At 39.1% G+C, this 20,877-nt stretch overlaps 1 long non-coding RNA gene across 1 annotated transcript in view; it reads left to right on the plus strand.

The window, feature by feature from the left end:
- The first annotated feature begins 290 nt into the window (after window positions 1-290).
- LOC142604104 (uncharacterized) overlaps window positions 291-20,877 on the plus strand; it is a 53,193-nt gene continuing 32,606 nt past the window's right edge. Inside the window, exon 1 of the long non-coding RNA XR_012838018.1 lies at window positions 291-462. This is a non-coding gene — a long non-coding RNA (uncharacterized LOC142604104). The remainder of the gene's footprint in view (window positions 463-20,877) is intronic.

Raw genomic sequence — 20,877 nt, forward strand, 5'->3', positions numbered from 1 at the left:
ACCAAAGCAAATCAGTTTGGGCGGAAGCCAGCCTGGAGCGTGATGAGGGGAGGGGTGTGCACATATAAGGATTTGGGTTCTGGCCTGGCTTTCCTTCCTCCGCAGCCTGGTAGGAAACCTGTGGTCAGTTGTTTGTAGTGTGAGTGACTAGGGAAGTCTGTAGTCCTGGAGGAGAGGGAGGTGCAAAGATAAGCTGGAGGAAGGTGGCTAGAGACTAGGTATGTCCTGAAAACTGTGGTTGGCCCTTAGGCTATTATACAAAAAGTGAAATCCATGTGCTTCTCTAATAGCACTTGCCTGAGAGCTCCCCTTCTTGGAGGACACTGAGCTGAAGCCTGCCTGGATGCCTTTGAAGAGGGCATTTTTTGCATTTGTTGGAAAGCCAAAGGAGCAAAAATCCTGAATCAACGGTCCTGTCTGGAGCAGAATGTGCAGGGAGGGATACACAGGACTACTGGAAAGGTGAGTGTCTGCCATTGCTATTGCCATTGCTGTACTCCTAGGAGATGAATGGAACAACAAAATGAAGTGCACTGAGGCACTGCAATGATGCTATTCTTTACAGCTCCTTTGTCCAGAGATATAGCAGTTTGGGGGGGATAAAAGCATAGAGCTTGTGTTGCAATTTGCATGGTTTGTAGCTCTTCTGGCTATGAAGGGAGCTTTACAACATCTGCTGGATTTTAATTAAGAGCATGGATTTTGCAGAAATGGTTGGCCTCTTTGTTGGTGACAATTCCTGTTTGCCTAGTTAAGCAGTTTTGGGGCCTTTTTCTTAGTGTGGCTTCATGATTCTGTGGGTGATTGTAGAAATTTAAAAAATGCTGTGTCAGACCACTGATATGCAGGAACATCTTTTTACAAACCTGTAGATGAGATGGGTGTCTTCTAACAGCCAGTCTTGTTATATGATAAGAGGAGTCTGGAACAAAGCTTAATAAAATGTGCAGTAGCAAAAAATGTGCACTTCAATAACAAAAACCTAATTTATTTGATATGATGTGCCGAGGTGGACAAGACTGTTCATGTACATGCAGCAGTCAGTATACCATGTGATAATAATTTATTCACCTACATGAAAACTAAACAGGTTGGTCAGAACTACCTCTATTCTGTGGCAAATCTCCTCTTCAAATTTGTACTTAACAACAATGGTAAGAGATTAATATTTCTGGTGCTGCCTTGTAGGATAGTATAAATAAAGGTTCTGCTGCAGTTACCAGCTACTAATGAAGTTAGTGTCTCCTTATTGCAACTTCTTGGTAAATCCAATTTTAAATACAAATACAGGTCTGACCATTTCTTTTTCTGGAGGATCCACAGCTGAGACTCATCAGTCTAGCAACAACCATGACACCATGTTTGAATATATAACCTTTCCTCTCCCCAAGTAACTTATCTCTCACTAAGAAAAGAGTTTCAGAGAGAAATAAACAAGTGTCTGCCTGTATGAACTAGTAAAGGGAAAATAAAATGAAAAATGAACCTGTATTATTTAAACAGTGTGACATGACAAACTGCAAGTGCTGCTCACACCTAGCCCTCTGAGAGCAGCTCTCTTTGTTGATAAGCTTTGATTGAACCTGAACCTTTAGTTACTGAACCTTGCCTTGTGAATATGTTACATTTTGCAATGGCACGATATTATAATCCTCCAGATTTTCTTCAGACCATTTGTTGAACAGACCAATGTCTGAACACAAAGACAAGGCGAAGCTGGGCATCAGTGCTGTGGGTGATCTGACTCTCCGTCCTCTGGGAGCCTTCAAGTTTGGTGCAGAGGCTGAGTATGTTAAATCGTTCTAGTACCTAGAAAGGCTGTGTGTACGAGGATCAGGGGGCTGCAGCATGAAATGTGAGGTAACAACTGCGGACCATCTGTGCAGGTTGTGTGCCCTTAGGGCTGGTGCAGGTTTAACTAAATGAGGTTAAGGAAGCTCATGCATTGCCAAAGTGTATGTGCTATGCTCTAACCCCTTCTGCAATCCATATAGAGTGCACAGCTGGTTTTGTGCATTCTAAGAAGCCATTTAGGTGTGTGTTTACATCCTATGGCAAAGAGATAGTTGCCATTCAGATCCCGATTACCAGGTTGTTTTCAGCTTGAGATGCTGTTGGTAAATAACAGATGGCACAGACTGACACCAAGGTAGTCATAGTTATGAAATTCATGTCTATGGCTATATTATGTTTAGTCTGATTTGTTGGAAGAACAAGAGTTGGCAGCATCCTTCTTGATGGTTCAAAAGGAACAGCTCTTTCTAGAAAAGGCAGAAGTCTGCAAAATAAACATACAGAGTTGCAAGACGAACATCAGCCTAACGTAACATGGGAATTCTGAATCTATTTAGTTGTTCCGATTGACGTGATTGTACTTAATCTGGAGCGTCTCGACCTCACATTCAGTTAGTAACATAAGGCTGGGAATAATAGCAATGCAGTACTTTAGACATGGCAGGAGTTTTGTGCATTTAAGTACATATACTGTCTTCTCTGTGGTTGAAACATCAGCATAGGAAGAGAGGTAGAGGAAGAGGAAGTGCACTGTACAACCTGCATGTAAGTTTTGAATGCAGCTCATGTAGCTTTTCCCTTTCTCACATTTTCCACAACTGCATTTTCCCCTACCGTATCAGGGTTGGTAAACCAAGTCCTAGTAAATCAGATTATAAGGAAAGAGTGGGTCCCAAAGGAATGTTCTTCCCTAGCTGCTAGGGAAGAATACTGGGGCATTAACCAAAATAGGACAGGGAAGGTAGCAGTGTTTTGTGGGAAAATAGGAAAGATAATGGGGGAAAACAATAGACAAAGGAAGGGGAAAATAAAAAGTCAATTAACTCACTTTTCACAGGAGTAACTTTATATAGAAAAGACAACAAAAGGACAAAGGAGGAGGAATAAACAAAAAGTAAAAAAAAAAAACAATAGGAGACTTAATGGGGGAAGTAGAGAAAAAGAAATAAAGAAACAGGGTAGAGGAAGAAAATGAGATGCTAATCTCTTTCCAGGGGTCAAGTATATCCCTCTAACAGTTAGTATGGCTAGGATTTTGCTTCTGCTTTTTGCCTCTGAGTGCTTCTTTAAAGCAAATAGCTAACCAGGCACCAGGCTGTTTAGATTAGTTGATTGTCATTTGAGCTTCCTAGGTATTTTGCTATTTCCCTGGTGAAAATTCTTCAGCTACAAATATTTTCAGGCCATGGTTGTGTTGTTAAGGGCATGGAGAAAAGAGACAATCTGAGATAATTTCTTAGTACATTCTTACTTTTCATATATTTTAGAAGATACATTGTGATAAGCATTGAAAAGGATCAAGGCAAACTAGAACAAAAGGCAAGTTCAAAAAGCTATTTTATTGACTGAAGGACTTGATGAGGGAGGGAATGAAGGACTGGAATTTGTACAACTCAGCTAACAGTCTGGCTGCATTCCTTTGTCAGTATTTTTATTGACTTTCACTTCCAAAGAAACAATGATGCTTCAAGCTGTTCTCTGAAGTCGATATACCTTGCTGAACTAATGAGACAGAATGCATCACAGCTGTTAGCAAGGGTTACATGTGTGTACATATGTTTGTACTAGAAGAACAAAAGAGTTGTGATCATACTTTTCTCACTCTGAAGTGCAATTGTTTTCATGCCTTTTGAGTTTTGAATAACAGTGCTTCACATGTTAGAAGGGCCATAATGAAATTTATTATCCCTGGCTCTGAAATAATTTATTGTTGTTTTGACATTTTTCTCTTTTACTTCTTTATCTTTTCTCAGACTAGGAATAGACAACTAGGAGTCTGCTTTTGATATTTGCAATTTTGCAAGTAAGATTGACCTAATGTCTATACCAGTTAAAGTTAGACTGGTAATGATATATAGCTGAAGAGGACACAGTACTCATATTCATTTTGTGACGAAACAGTCTAGGGGTAAGAATTCTATATGTCCATCATCATCATAATAGCATAATAACGATGGGCAGAAATTCACTGTCTTACAATAAGGCAGCTGCAAAAAGGATGATGAGGATTATTATAGGTTCCAGCTAAATAGCATAAAATATTAATTAATGACTGTCAGTTTTTCGCTGAATCATTTTTCACTGAATCTAATAGGTGTCTGATCGGATAGAGATTCATTCAGATAGCTTTATTTGCTTTTAGTTACTCGGTTTAAAGATGCATGAGTTATTAATAAATTGTAACTAGCTATTGCTTTAAAGTGTTTGCTTCAAATCGTTTATATTTGGGGTTCTGAAAATGCACCAGCACCTTAAAATTTGCAGAATATAATAAAAATGCTAAAAAGGATTGGCATTGAGAATAAGGAGATGTGAGCAAGTAAAAATAGTTATATTGCTAGAAACTGGCCACCCAGGAAGATTTGGCAGAGAAACTAAAGTATTAATAGCATTATTAATCAACTGAGTTTTACTGCCAGTAAAATAAGTAGAGAAAGCAAGATCAAGGAGGAGAAGTTATGAGACAGCAACACAAATAATGTAACAAATTTACAGTTGTCAGAGGTATTATGTTTGTGGTTCCTGTTACCAAATTGTGAGTGTACACAAGGACAGCAGCGATGCCATGTGTCCAGATATTGCAGTTTGCAGTGGGATAAAGGGCATAACAATATTTAAACTTAGTATGCTTCTCATATGTAGTAAACCCCCCACGATTATTTATTACAACAATCAGAAGCCAATTTTTGTGAGTTTGGGGGGGGAGGGGTTTGAATGCTGAGTTAATTGAATGCATTTCTTCTACTCTTACTCTTTGCAGAGTTCCAGTACCATGGCACTGTGCCATTGTTATTTCTTGTGTATTGTTCCAAAAATTAAAAGGTTTTTTTCCTGATGTTCTGGATGGATTTTTTTTCAGACAAACAGTTCCTGTAATTTCAGAATGTCTCAACTCATTGAGACTGTTATTCATGAAAAGTTTTGGTCACAGTTCAAATTGTTTCTAAAAAACAATTTTTTTCCAATCCGGCACCACTCAAGGCAATGGCACATCAGGCACTGGAAATCTCTATTGTACTTTTTGCATGTATGTACATCAATGCTTTGGTAGAAACGTGTTAAGCTTTGATTAAGGGGTATGTTTTATTTCTAATGCATAAAGAAAATTCTGCTCTAAGTCTGTGGTTTTCTATTAGGGTTCAGATTTAGTTGCCAGTTTTCAGCAAACGCTTTGCTTTTATTCACTATTTTATTTTGTTGCTCTTGCCTACCTGACACTCACCATGACTTCACAGCTAAATAACGATCAGAATAAATTTTTCAGTATACGCTCTTCAGAGTTAAAGAACAGACTGTAAGAGCATTCAGGTATAGAGGCCTCCCTGAAAATGACATGAAGCTGTTTTATTTCTTATTTTATTTTAATGTTTGATTTGTAGCGTCAACTTAAAGGGCCAAAACAGAAGAAGAAAGCGATTGCTAGATACACTGTGTGTGCATGAGAAGCTGTTCCTGCCTCCTCTATTCTCATTGTTCCTGGTCAAGACAGTAGGTTTGCACAGTTGGAAAACTGAAGGCAGTGGTAGGTCAGATGATTTAGAAAAGGTTGACTAAAAACCAAAAATACTGTGAAACACCTTTGCCTGACATCAGATGGAATAAATGACAGTAACATTTTTTTATACAGAACATGTTCAATATTAGCAGTCTCTCTTTATTACACAAGGCATGATGAAGCCAAGTGCAATTAAATCCAGAAACTGATCTATCCACTAGAAAATCTAGTCTTTCCAGGATATGCCCCAGGCTATTCTACGTTACGTGGTCTAGGAGAGGAGGGAGAAAAAAACTAAGACATTGGTGATTTCAGATCCTGCTATAGGTAGATTAGGGCTCCTATAGATGGGTTAAGAAAGGATGAAGATTCCAGGCAAAAGGCCCAAGTAAATATAATGTCTGAGACAGTAACTTCAACGCAGAAGAGTGTAATAAAAAAATCGTATCGGGGGGGGGGGGGGGGGGGGGGGAATTAAATAAACAGATGAGACCTATCAACAAAGTCACATCTAGCTAGAATTTTCTAGAAATATGAAAAGCAGAAAAGGAAGAATTTGTTTGGAAAAAAGAGAATAAAAACAGATCAGCAGAAAAATTGAAACTTAGTACATTAGCTGTCAGAGAACCATCATTCACTTTTTGATTCCTCAGAAGCAGAGGAAGACACAGTGCTTTCCTCTGTGGCTTCAACTTCTTTCCTCTTAGTAAAAATCTGTTGTTTAGTTTGAAAATTCACATCTGTTTTATACAAACGGCATGAGTATTTTAAACTTCAGCTATAAATGCTGCTAAGACATCATTTGCTGCTCACAGTATGGTTTATAATTGGGATCACGTACTCCCTTCTTGAATCAGGAACTGAAGCCAGGATTCCATATCTTGATAATTATCTCAGAAATCAGTGACCAACTGAGTCTCATCATCTGTGAGCTGGGCTCTACCAAGCATGACAGACTGCTGGGTGCTACCAGTTACTACATTAGCTCAGAAGGAAGAGTAATGTACTGGGAATCCAAAGGTACCAGCCTCTAGAGAGAGGGGAGGCTTTGGCATAAGTGTGTTTTGTTTTGTTTTGTTTTAACTTGTCTGTTTGTAAGTAATCTGTTTTCAAAATCTTCCTTACTTCCCTTTCCCCAAACTAAGTTAAACCCAAGCAAGCATCCTGTTTAAAAGTAAATAAATAAACAAAAAATCTAGCTATGTAATCAAAGCTCAAGTATGTTGCTTATGCAAGTGATCTGAATCAGATCAGCATGAAAAATCCAGAGTTCTGGTATTTTATCCTCTTAAGATCTAGGTTTTGGGTTTTAAAAGATCTTTGTTCTTTTTCTTTTTTTTTTCTTTTTTTCTTTTTTTCTTTTTTCTTTTTTTTTTTTTTTTTTGTGTGCTTTAGACACCTCTGAAAAACAGTTGCTTTACAGATATAGTGCCTCTTGAGGTTTATTTTTCTAACCTTACTCCAACACTGCAGTCTCCTCCTGTCTTTGGGGTATGTATCTAGCCATTTGCTTTTTTATCTTTTTTTTCTGTTTCTCAGGATTACTCATCATGTCTTGGGTCTATAAAGCATGACCATTCAGAAACTGAAGATACAGCAGTATAGGAAGCTGAACCAAACCTTTTAGGTTTAATTCCAACAGAAATTTTCCATTATGATTTAGGGAGTCACCATCTCTTTCTGGTAGTATCTTACAAGATGGGCAAGTGGTGTTCTTCAGGCCTATTTAGGTTATAAACCTTTTGAGGCAGATTCTCCTCGTCTTTTGTGTGACTACTGTCTTGGTGTTTGCATTTTGACTCTAAGTACAACTGAAATACAAAATATGTAATTCCCTCTAGTAAGCTCCAGCTTTGATTCATAACGGCCACTGAAGATAGGCTGATTATTCCCCTTCTTAAAGAACTGTATCTTAAGTAAGCCAGAAAGTTCAAAAAAGCTGTATCTTGCATAAGCTTTAGTATTCCGTTTCAGTGATATTTTGAAAGCTGAATGTTTTGTTTGAGATGGATGTTTGGAGTTAAAATTCAGTGGTCTTACAGAATAAAGGCTCTGTATTTGGGGCATTTGAAATTGGTTTTATTTTCCTCTTAATTTTTGTATGCTGGCTGTATTTACATTTTATGCCCAGATGGTTTTCTTTAACGTCTTAGTATAACTTACATGTAACGTCTTGCACCGGCGTTGTTTTCTTGATTTATGCCTCTGTGCTTGAATAGTTTCAAAACTTTGTTAGGCCACCTAATGGGGAAACTGCTTTTTTAACATTGTGCATGGCTGTTCTCTGTCAACAGAAAACTGGAAACTTGTGGTTTGTGTGTGAATTGTCAGACAGTATTATAGTCATGTCATGCTATTGCATTTTTTTTTTCCTTTAAAGAAACCTAAAACCTTTACTCCCAATTGAAAGAGAGTTCTTTTTTAGCACATTAGTATCTCTGGAATTAAGAAATAAATAATTTATATTTTTTGTAAGGGATCATATTCTTCCCATATAATAAAATGCCAGAGAAGATTCTAAGGCCTGCATGACTAAGGTAAAGATGAAACTTATGAGCTGATACATGTGACATGAACTATTCATGGAAGGAAAATCCAGTGGTAGGTAGAATGAGAAATGCTCATTGAGTAGATAAAAGGCCTGCAAATACTGCTGGCTGTAACCATTCTGTACACAGCATTATCTGAAAGAAAAGATTGTACATTAAAGAAATATTTATAGAAAATTTTAAAATTCTCTGCAAAGTGATGTGCATGTCAGGTGTCCTGCATTGTAGCAGATAATTTTGTTCTATGAGTAAAAGTACCTGGCAGCCTAAAAAAAAGAGTATATGTTAAAACCCATAACATGTTAAATTGAACTAGCAATTGAGGATATTCTCAAAACAAAATAACAGAGGCTTCCTTCTTTCTGCATCTGGGGAGGGCCTGAGGGCTTTTGAGATTACTTAAAAGATGAAGTATAATTGTGAATGAAATTATGCAGCTGGCACAAGGACTTGATTTCTTATCAATTTTGACTAGGCCAGTTATAAAGTGGTTTAGCTGCATTCACTAACAAGTATTTCTCTTCCACTGTTGAACAAAATGAGCTAGTAATATTCACAAACAATGGAATTTACATTTTCTCTTGAAATGTGCTGTTGACAGAGTTCTATTTCATCCCCGTTTAGAGGAAAGAAGAGTAGAAAAAGCATCTCATTTTTGTATAATACGTGTGTAATAGAAATTAAGCAAAGTACATAAAATTTCCTGTAAATATGCCTCCTAAACTGATGAAGCCTAAGTTAGATTGTTAAAGTGAAGATTTTAGCTAGCTACACCTTGCCAACACATTGACATCCTTTCAGGGAGGCAGGACTTGTGTGCAATCCCAAAGAGATGAGATCTATTAGAGTAATTATTGGTTATACAGAAAAGTACCGACTTCCTGTCTGAAAATCTTTCCATATACATTTCTTCGCATCTCATACCACTTTCAGATAGTGCTGACAGGAAAACATTATGCTAAATTCACTATGTTGGCAAAACATAATTAGAAAACTTGAAAACAGTAGTTTTCACTAAATCATGATTTGCAAGTAATGTTCAATTTTGTAAGCCCGCGTTCTACATTCAGACTCACTTTCATCTAAAACATACCAGAACATATCAACTCTACAAAAAACCTGATGCATTATCAGATCTGTAGCTTTGAGTGGAAGAACAAATCTGATTTTCATTAACTACAGTATTTATGTTTGCCAGGGTCATACAATCCTGCAGACCATCATTGGTAAAGTATAAATTTTTCTGAATTAATCTTATGACTTGATTGATTTAGTGGAAGAATTTAAATCCTTGTAGTCTGATAAAGGACTATGAGGATTTCATTGCTTTTAGGATTTCTTTATATTTCTGCTTTTTTTGCAGAATAGCTAGTGTTCTCCCCCTCAAAAAAAAAAATGCTTTCTTGTTTCTTTTGGAGTTGAGTGTGTTTAATGCAGACTTGTGGTCTGGTTTAAGTTGTGATATTCTATGAAGCCTTTGTCTCCCAAATTATGTTAATTCTCCTTGCATTGCATAATTTTGATTTCACAGAATCATAGAATGGTTTGGGTTGGAAGGCACCTCAAAGATCATCTAGTTCCAACCCGCCCCTGCTGCAGGCAGGGACACCCTCCACTAGACCACGTTGCCCAAAGCCCCATCCAACCTGGCCTTGAACACTGCCAGGGATCCAGGGGCCTCCACAACCTCTCTGGGCAACCTGTTCCAGTGCCTCACCACTCTAACAGTAAAGAATTTCTTTCTAACATCTCATCTAAATTGACCCTCCTTCAGCTTAAACCCATTCCCCCTTGTCCTGTCACTACACTCCCTCATAAACAGTCCCTCCCCATCTTTCCTGCAGGCCCCTTCAGGTACTGGTAAGCCGCAATTAGATCTCCCTGGTGCTGCCTTTTCTCCAGGCTGAACAATCCCAACTCTCTCAGCCTGTCCTCATAGCAGAGGTGCTCCAGCCCTCTGATCAGCTTCATGGCCCTCCTCCGGACTCGCTCCAACAGCTCGATGTCTCTCCTGTACTGGGGTCCTCAGAGCTGGACACAGTGCTCCAGGTGGGGTCTCACAAGAGCGGAGTAGAGGGGCAGGATCACCTCCCTCGACCTGCTGGTCACGCCTCTTTTGATGCAGCCCGGGACAGGGTTGGCTTTCTGGGCTGCAAGCGCACACTGCCGGCTCATGTTGAGCTTCTCATCAATCAGTACCCCAAAGTCCTTCTCCTCGGGGCTGCTTTCAATCCATTCCTCACCCAGCCTATATTCGTGCTTGGGATCACGCTGACCCACGTGCAGGACCTTGCACTTGGCCTTGTTGAACTTCATGCGGTTTGCACGGGCCCACCTCTCCAGCCTGTCAGGGTCCCTCTGGATGGCATCCCTTCCCTCCAGCGTGTTGACCACACCACACAGCTTGGTGTCGTTGGCAAACTTGCTGAGGGTGCACTCGTTCCCACTGTCCATGTCACCGACAAAGATGTTGAACAGTGCCGGTCCCAGTGCCAACCCCTGAGGAACACCGCTCGTCACCGTTCTCCACTTAGACATTCAGATGTTGACCACAACTCTTTGAGTGTGACCATCCAGCCAATTCCTTCTCCACTACGTGGTCCATCCATCGAATCCATGTCTCTCCAATTTAGAGACAAGGATGTCGTGCGGGACAGTATCAAATGCCTTGCACGAGTCCAGGTAGATGATGTCAGTTGCCCTTCCCTTATCCACCAACACTGTAACCCCATCACAGAAGGCCACCAAGTTTGTCAGGCACAATTTGCCCCTAGTGAAGTCGTGTTGGCTGTCACCAATCACCTCCTTGTTTTCCATGTGCCTGAGCATAGTCTCCAGGAGGGTCTGCTCCATAATCTTGCCAGGCACGGAGGTGAGACCGACCGGCCTGTAGTTCCCCGGGTCTTCCTTTTGACCCTTCTTAAAAATGGGGGTTATGTTTCCCCTTTTCCAGTCGGTGGGAACTTCACCGGACTGCCAGGACTTCTCAAATACGATGGTGAGTGGCCTGGCCACTTCATCTGCCAGTTCCCTCAAGACCCGCGGATGCAACTCATCAGGTCCCATGGACTTGTGCACCTTCAGGTTCCTTAGATATTCTCGAACCTGGTCTTCTCCTACAGTGGGTGGTTCTGCATTCTCCCAGTCCCTGCCTTCTGTGACCTGGGCAGTGTGGCTCAAGCATTTGCCAGTGAAGACTGAGGCAAACAAGTCGTTGAGTACCTCAGCCTTCTCCATATCCTGGGTAACCAGTTCACCCGTTTCATGCCGGGGGGGGACCCACATTTTCCCTCATCCTCCTTTTCTCACTAACATACCTATAGAAGCTTTTCTTGTTGTCCTTGACATCCCTGGCCAGGCTAATTTCTATCAGGGCTTTGGCTTTCCTAACCTGCTCCCTGGCTGCTCAGACAGTTTCTCTGTATTTCTCCCAGGCTACCTGCCCTTGCTTACACCTTCTGTAGGGTTCCTTTTTTTGTTTGACTTTGCCCAGGAGCTCCTTGTTCATCCATGGGGGCCTCTTGGTTTTGCTTGACTTCCTCTTTGTTGGGATGCATCACTCTTGAGCTTGGAGGAGGTGATGCTTGAATATTTCTCACTTGGTGGAGGAAGAGAAAGGGCCTGTGAATACATTTCAGTTCTGTAAGGCTTCTCTTAGGTGCTGCATGCAAATGGCTACTTGTATATACCACTCAGTTCTCCAGGAGACAGAGGAGTGTCTTATCTTGTGGGTCTGATATCGCTGTGGCACTCTCAGTCTCCTCCTGATGCTGCTCGTGCTGCCATTGAGAGAGAGGCTTCTCAGACCTACGCTTTCCCATGTGTCTGGGCAATGCTCTTCCTAATTCATGTTCATGACTTGCTTTTATTTGCTGCTGATCTTGCTCCCATGCCCATTTTTCAGGCTATTATCTCTGTTGGTTTCAGCACGTGCTCATTAGCTAATCCCCTGAGCCTCTGCCATCTTTCATAGCAAGGGAAAGCACCAGAGGTCTCTTTGATGCTCTCTGCCCTAAAAATGTAGCTCCTCAGCATTAACTCCCTAAACTACATCCATGGCTGAATAAGTTTTTCTATCTGAACTTTGCTCTGCAGCTACACCCAGTCTCCCTTCAGCATCTCATTTCCTGTCCTGAACTCCTCTACTCCAGAATGCCACTTTCTCTCTTTGGTTGCTTGAATAACAGAATTGTTGTCTGGCAGATAGCTATTGCTATCCTTCCTCCAGTATTTTCTCCACAGTGACCCACAGCCTAGCCATTTCCCCCTTCACCCATTTGAATTTGGAAATAAGGAACCAACAAATAAATTAAAACTCTACCTGACTGGGTCCCCTTGGTGCTTTTTCTTCAATTCTCTCATGTTAACTTGGCAAGAGAAGATTGACTAGATGATCTCCAGAGGTCGATTCCAGCCCTTTCCATTCTGTGATTCTGTGACTTGGTGAATTAGAGATTTTGTGAGTAGACTGGAAACATACTCAAGCCTGAAAGCTTGCACTGAAACCAGTCTTCAAGGATATGTTGGAAGTAGTCTGATGACATAGGTATTCATTAAATGTTTTGAAATTCCCTTTTTTATCACTTGTGGAAGTTCCAGGGCTTTCAACAGGGCTTATTGGCAGAGGTGAGGATCCCCATAAGTATGACTAGACTCTGAATCAGTTTACTTCAAGCCAACTTGATATATCTGTTCTGATATTCCATGTTTCTGAGTTAAGAGAGTTTGGACAGAGCCAGCTTAGTTCTTCCTGAACCCAAAAGCATGTAGGAATGTCAACCCAGCATGTAAATGGAGGAAAACAGTATGTAAATGGAGAAAAACAGTATGTAAATGGAGCCAAGGGAAGTGAGAACAATGGAGTGAAGTGGAAAGACATGCGGTAGTGAGAAATCAACATCTTCCTGAAAAGCTCTTCCAGAAGACACAGTACTTGCTGTGAACAGATTAGTTGAGAAAAACTTGCTAAGTTTTATGTATGTTTTTAGTAATAAATGCTTTGGCTGTCTCCAATGAAACTATTTTATTAAAATATCAAATTACAGATTTTTAGAGTAGTAGAATGCATATAGTGAGACAAACAAGGAGCAAGCTATAAACATGTTCTGCCACTGGTGTACATATATTAAAAGGCTTTTTTTTTTTTTTAAGAAAAAGTCAGACACTAGTTAAATAACTATTGTACACTAACTGCCTTTTTTTGGCTTTCTTTTCAGAAGATGTTTGAAACAAGGCATGTAGCTTGCTACTGTGTTATAATTTATGTAGATTATGGGAAATAACCAACAGATCCATTCATGGGTAATTTAAACATATTCTTTTTTTTCAACAAAATTATGTGACGCACTTAAAAAGAGGGAATTCAACATCCAAGTTAACTGCCTGTTGGAACGCTAGCCCTGAGTCTTCCCAGAAGAATGTAGAATGAATTTAACTTTTCAGGGGGCAAAGATATTTAAAGCAATACAAGCTGTGTAAAGAGCTTAGGGATAGTCAACTAAATAGTTTTCTGTTGACTCAAGCACTCCTTTTCTTATTGTCACGCAGCATGGGATAAAGGGTGGTGGAAATATGCATGTGAAGAAGCATGAAGAAATGGCTTGCTCTCTTTGTATATCTTAGTGGCTTTTTTAGATTTTGCCTTACTGCAACATAGTTACTGTTGCTACAGTCCAATCTGGAATCTTTCCATCAGAAATGCTATTTTGAGTACTGACTTCTAGATGTTTCATATCTCATTGTTCTGAAATTTGTCACATCTAGAGTTTGGGAGGCAAATTAAATCCCATTTAATTTTAGATGGATTCTTTGTTATGCTATATAAGAACAGATATGGGTTTGTTACTTTTTTGGCTTAAGATTTCTATTGATTTCTGAAGCCAGAAACATTGTAGAGCTGCAGAGTTGGATAGCACAGTCATCTGAGCGGCTCAAGTAACTTGGCATGGGATGTGTGCTTTCTGTGTAGACTAAGACTTGTATTTTTTTGAAATGTTTGGTATTAGTCTAACTTTGTTTCAGCTGAGCTAAATTAAAAGTACAATGAACACAGTGCTTCTGGAATTACTATTCATGCAGTACAGATGCTCATATATAGATAGCATCAAGCTAGCTTGCTACCCATTTTCTTTGTTCCACTTAAACAATAGCAGATCTACATCTTTCAGGTTTGTTTTCGTAAGAGAGTAAAGCATGTCTCTTACTCGGCATGTGAACCTCAGCCATATCCTGAAGAACTTCCTGGACACACAAAAAAGGTCATGATTTGGAATAGTCAGCATGGATTCACTGCCTTCTCCGATGAAATGAGTACAGCTGTGGATGAGAGCATTGCAGCAGATATTGTCTGCCTTAACTTTAGCAAGACTTTTGACATGGTGTCCCATGGCATCCTTGTGTCCAACTTGGGATGTTAGTGTAGACAGGTGAAATACTCAGTGGATGCAAAAAAATGGCTGGACTATTAGGCTCAGAGGGTACTGGTTAATAGTTGGTACTGTACCAGTGGAGTTCCTGAGACTCTGTTCTTGGACATATCTGTGTAACATCCTATTTAATATCTTTATTGATGACTCTGTCCAGTTTCAGGCTCCTCAATACAACGAAAATGGTAAACTTGAACAAATTTAGTGCAGGGCCACCAAGATGATTTGGAGGCTGGAGCACATGATCAGTGAGGTGAGGCTAAGACAATGTTCATCCTGGAGAAGAGATGATGTCTTTGGGTTTGAATGCCAGCATCCCAATAGCTCTGAGGCAGTTACAAACTAGATGGAACCTGACTCTTTACTGAGCTGCACGTTGGGAGAATGAGACACAATAGTCCTAAGTTGAAACAGGAGATTCCGACTGCATATAAAAGGGGGGGGTGGGAATCATCCTGAGGATAATTACACATTGGAACAAGTTTCTCAGAGAGATGCTTGAATCTCCATAAACAAAGCCCTTGGGTGTCTTCCAACCAATCTTCATCCACTAAGAAATATAGTGAGACAGTCACCTTTGCTTTATGAGTTTCATCACACTAGTGTAGATTTGACTTAGTCATTCTGTCTAAAAGCTGTTATCTCTACATGGAAATTTTATTTATAAGACTGGAGGAAGGAATCTTAAGGGGAAGATCTGGAAGTTGCAAGAGGAAGAATACAGTCAATGTAGTCGGACGTCTGAACTGTGACATACTGATTTTGGAGCTTTGGCAGATACTTTTAATTATGAACAATAGGTTTAAGTGATTGCTGCCAGGGCAGTTTTTACTATGAGGCTGAATTTCCAGTCATTAACCCTGAACACGATAGTAATATGAGTGTTTGCAAACATTTTTCAGCCTTCTGTATTTCTATCTGGATTCCCACTTGCAGAATTTTGATGCATTTTGGGCATAAGTGCATGTGCTCCAAATCTCTTTGCATAGTGGTTAGTAAATTAAAATATTAGCAAGGATCATTGTTGCTTCCAAAAGCAAAATACCTGCAAATATATGTATTTTCAGATCTACCTTAGAAACTCTCTCTTGATCGTATTATCCAGGAGGCAAAGATAAGTGGTAAGAATGCTCTCCTTCTGGTCCCTTTTTTTTTTTTTTCCCCCCCCCCAAGGGTATTGGTACTAAACCAAGAATGGTTTAATTTTTTGTTGGGGTTTTTTGTTGTTTTGGTTTGGGTTTATTTGAGTAGCTCTTCTTACACAGTGTGTTCTTGATGAATACAAAATGGAACGTCTAGTAGACTCAGCAATAAAGGCAATGCAATTACATTTTAGTAACTGATCCAGCTTTGATAAATTTTCATAGTGCATTAGTCACTACTGTGTGAATTAAGGTGGAGAGAAACAATGGATGTAGACATTGTGTCTGATTCTATGAATGACAGGGATTTCTAAAAGAACAACTTCTTGATCACATTCTCCAGTGACCTCCTGTGTGTAATTTGTACAGTGAGTCGCTGCGTTCTAGCTTCACTTTAAGTATCCCAGAGGAATTTAGTGGATGTAACTGCAGTGGAACATTCTCTGGCTGTATTTTCCTTCTTTTCAGTTTAAATCTTATTATATGACCTATTGTTTCCCTAAAATATTTTACCAATTCCTTTCCTTCCTAAAGGGAATTCTTCCTCTGAGCATTTCTAAGCAAATTCTTCATATCATATGTTTCAGTCAATCTTTTATCCTGGTTATATTGGTACATTGTCACTGAATTTAGGTGGACCACATTAGTGTAATTGAGACCAGAAGATTGGTTCCTTTAATCTTTCTGCATAAGTAATCTATTTCCCCAATCAGTTTTTTTTCCCTGCTTGGAATTTCTTCAAATTTGTCAACATCTGCAGGGTAAGGAGGTTCTCCCAGTTCTAATAGCACCTGAATTCCTTTTGAAGCACAGAACATGTTTCCGCAGGCATGTTATTAATTATGGATATTTCCCTAATTCCACTTCTCTGACTATTGTCCAACAGTTCACATCTGCCTATCCACATCTGGTACAAATAAAACCATTTTTTGTGTTTTTCATATCAAACATGTAATAATGACCATTTTGCCTTTGTTCTTATTTTTAAATCAAAGTTTATAAATCCTTTTAATATAATCTCTTAAGCTTTATAATATTGCACAGGATGAGGCAGCTTTTTTGTGCTTTACTTAGCTATATTTACTTTCTTGCTTCTGGACAACTAGTGATTTGAGGTCTGAGACCTTTGTATCATTTCCCTTTTAAATATTTGCTCCATTTAGAGCTAGCAGAACCCATAACTAGAATCAACAAAGTTATGCAAACCTTCTTCACAAGAGGTATGAGTTGGAATAAAAACCACTCAGGGGCTGCAGAGGCCATGATGATGTGTTCTATGCCTGTATTGCCTTCCATTTGAGGAGCTCAATGCAAATTATTCTCTGTAAGCAACAGGAACATTAAGAGGCATTGTAGAGTTAATGGTCAAATTACTTTTTAAGAGGTGTAATTTTCCCTGTTCCTCCTTCTAGCCAATACACATAAACATGTATGTGTACATAGCTATCTAAATTGCTAGTCATGCCAATCTTGTAATTGCATTTGTACATACATATTTTGAGATTTGAGTTAACTATTATTGCCCTGGCTTAGCTTCCCAGTAGAGTATTCCTCTTCTCAGACTGCGTTTTCTTAACACAGGTAGGAACAGCCCTGGCTCCCTTTCCCCTATTTAGTTGCTAACCTAGGTTGCTCCAAAAGCATGCTACGGAAATAAATTCTGTTCTTTTCTATTTACATTAACCATTTTGATGGAGAGGGGGAAGTTTCTGTAGAGGCTCCTTTTTACACAGGAGAGAGGACAACAGCAGCTCATCTGAATGACCCTGTCATATTCCCATCTGCTTATTTGAGACAACATGTTTTATTCAGGAATGTAAAATGAAGCAAGAAGGATGTTTTCAAGAAAAAATCTGGATATGATATGTGTAACAAAGAATGATAAATCATAGAAAGATTTTTAGATATAAACACTGACTATAGCTCTATCAGTGTAAAAAGAGTGGGGAGGGCTGTTGATGTGACCTCAGGTTTGCCCCATGAATACCTCTGTAATGTGTAAGGCTTTGCTTTGCAGAAGTTAAGTGTAATTCAGAAAGATACATGGAAGCGTGACTCCATGAAAGCTTAGCTGCCTACGTTTGTCTAGCGCGACTGACTTCATCAGCAGAACTACTGAACCTAAGTAGCATTCAAAGACATCTGGAAAGCAAGACCACAGTAGGTTATGAAACACAGCTCCCATGGCTTTCATCCAATTGCTCGTTTTGCTAATGGCATAAGAATCTTTGATAAGAATCAGTCTAATATATCTGAACTAGCTCACTCTGAAACACTTCTAATCATTGCTGGATTAAGTACATACTCCTAATATTATATCCAATGTTGTACTTAGAATTGCTTGCTTTGTCAATCAGTGAAACAAAAACATGCTATAAATGCATAGACACAAAACTTGTGATGCTTAAAAAACTGAACTATGGATTAATTAATTGACTGTATTAGAATCACCTTGTTTTGTTTTGTTTTTTAAACCCTAACAATCATTAGGTACTGATAATGAGACTTATACAGTGTGTTTTTTAAAGCCAGAATAGTCTATACACTCATGGGACAAGAATCCTTTTTGGCTACTTTGCAAAGCACCCACAAATATGTTCAAGTGAGTCCATCCCTTGTTTAGCTGGCTCTTGTAGTTCTTCTAAACTCAAGCATTACATAAATACAGAACATATTTAGGCAGTTGTCATGAGTAGTCAATAGGTACATTGACTTTAATTGTAAGAAAGAAAACCACTTTTTTATATTTAAGTACTGCTTAAACTTAAGAGAATGGCTTATAACCAAACTGTGGTAACATTACAGTTCCCTGGAAGACACAGCTTTCAAGTTATGTGCTTCTACGTGACATTTATCCAGTTCCACCAGGACACTTTAAATGGGCTGTTAATATCTCACGGTATTTTAAATTCTAAAAAAATAATACTGACCTTGTCATCCATGTGACTTTTGTGGAATGCTGATGGTAAATGAAAAATACAGGCCAGGAGTCTGAATCTGCAGCCATAATTCCACACAAATCCTTAAGGTAAAAATTGATGGTTTAACAAAGCTACTTAACTACATGAAAGTTATTACAATATAAGCACTCACGAATGGGAACAAATTTGGTTGTGTAAATAAAACAGGGAACATACAAAACCAGATATACATTGCAAGTAAGCGAGACCATCGTGTTTAGGTAGCACTCTCTGTGTGTGTCAGTAGTGCATATACAGCCACAGAAGTGCTAACTATTTTAGACATTGTCTTTTGGGGAAGCTATTGACAAACAAGAACTTATGATTAAAAAATAGGGCTGGAAAGAAAGTCTGTTCCAGCCCTAAGTACTATTATACCTATAAGAAGAAATACTTGCCTTAACTGTTACTGAAGTTCCAAGGTGATGCAGATAGTCTCCCTGGGTTATTTGTTATGTGCTTAGTTGCTCCTTAAGTAGGAAGTTTTCTTAATGTCAAGTTTATATGCTGCAAATAAAGCCTATCATTTCATATCCTCCCAGAATGGATATGGAAGACAGATGATTGTGATAGTCTTCCCACATTCTTCTTCTGAACTTTTTTGTACATTTTCCCATAGTTTTCTGATAGCTAGCCAGCTCTTTTTCTCTTTTCTCATAAATTATGTATTCAAGGCGTACCTTTATATTTGTTGGTGATCTCTGGACTTGCACCAGAGACATCCACCCTTGTGCATGAGTTGGGGTTTGCCAGGTAGATCAGTGAAGTATCAATAATTGATAAGGTCTAGTATGTAGAAGTTTGAAACAATAAGAACTAGTTTGTTCACACCTCAAGAGGGAAAATCTAAAACATCCACTTATTTACAGTCTATTTAAGTAGATGTTAAATATAGATCTTATCAGTGACCAGCATTCCTTATTAATTTGCTTCCTTCAATAGAAGGGGGAAAAAGTTGATGAGATACCTTCATGCAAAGGAATTTCAAATTTGCTTATAGCAAAGCAACAATCCGTCAGAACTGCCGCTGACTTTGCAGGATAAAGCAACAGATTTTTCTCTGTGCCTGGTGCCCTCATGTGGCTTTGATGTTCAGCTTCTTGCGAATTAATTAAATCCATCACTGCATGGCTGACACTTTTGCTGTGTAAAAGGCAGAGAATAATTTGCCTGTGTCACCTTGTATGGTGTCCTGTGAATACAGCATCTTCTGGAAAGCCAAAATGTGCTGTTTGCCATATGGCCAGTTGGAGTTGGGTATGCAAACTCCTTGAGCTCCCTAACTTAAACCAGGAACGTTTCTCACAGTCTTCACACATTGATGTTCATGAGTCAGACCTTATTCCTCCAAGGGTTGTTCTGGCTAAAACGATTCCTTGCTAGAGTCGCTACCTTCTTTATGATACTGTTAAAAATGCCACCATAGATCTACTGGGGCTTTTAAAGAATTACGATTCTTTTGATTTTCAACTCTAATGTTAGGTCAGATTTTTATACTGTATACTAAGCTAAAATATCAAGGATTACTTCTGTCAGGAAATAGAGATTAAAATGTACTTTCTCAGCTAACTTAAAATTGTCGCATTTTTCTTCCAGCTACAGCTGCAGTATGACAAAGAAATTTCTATATTTAATGCTGTAAAATATACACAGGATAAATGTTTCTTTACACAGCACTTCTGAGTCTGTCATTAGAACATTTCTAAATTACTGATCTAGAAATTCCACTTCAAAACACATCATTTAGCCACAAACATTATGCAAAAAACTTTGCATAGCATATTCATTCCATGTCCATAAAATATAATAATAAAACTCTTGCAAAAGCAAGAGGTGAATATCGTTGTTGTGGAGGCCGCTCGTGCGGTTTGGTGCGGTGGCTTTCTTGTACTGTGCTTTCTAAAGGTGCTTGACAAAGCTTTTCTTTACAGCTGGATCAGATTTAATAGCTGTGGAAATTTTCTATTGGCGTAAAAGACTATACATTTTTAAGAGACTTTGCAGAACTTTGAAACATTTGAAATTTTACTTCATCAAATTTTTGATGGAATGGCACAGAATTGAAAATTCTGATTAAAAATTGGGGAAAAACCCCACTTTCTTGTCATCCGTACTACTGTTCCCAAAGATATATAAGGACTTTGAAAAAAGAAAGGGGAAAAGATCTGAAGCTAAAGCAGGAGAAACCAGGCATATGCTGGTTTGTTAGTATGATTATCTCATAAACATATTCATGCAAGTACCTGTGTGACAGCAGCTGACCAGCCCGCAGTCAGGCTTGGCCAATGGTAT

The sequence above is a fragment of the Balearica regulorum genome, chromosome 16, assembly GCF_011004875.1.
Source record: "Balearica regulorum gibbericeps isolate bBalReg1 chromosome 16, bBalReg1.pri, whole genome shotgun sequence".
NCBI lineage: Eukaryota > Metazoa > Chordata > Aves > Gruiformes > Gruidae > Balearica > Balearica regulorum.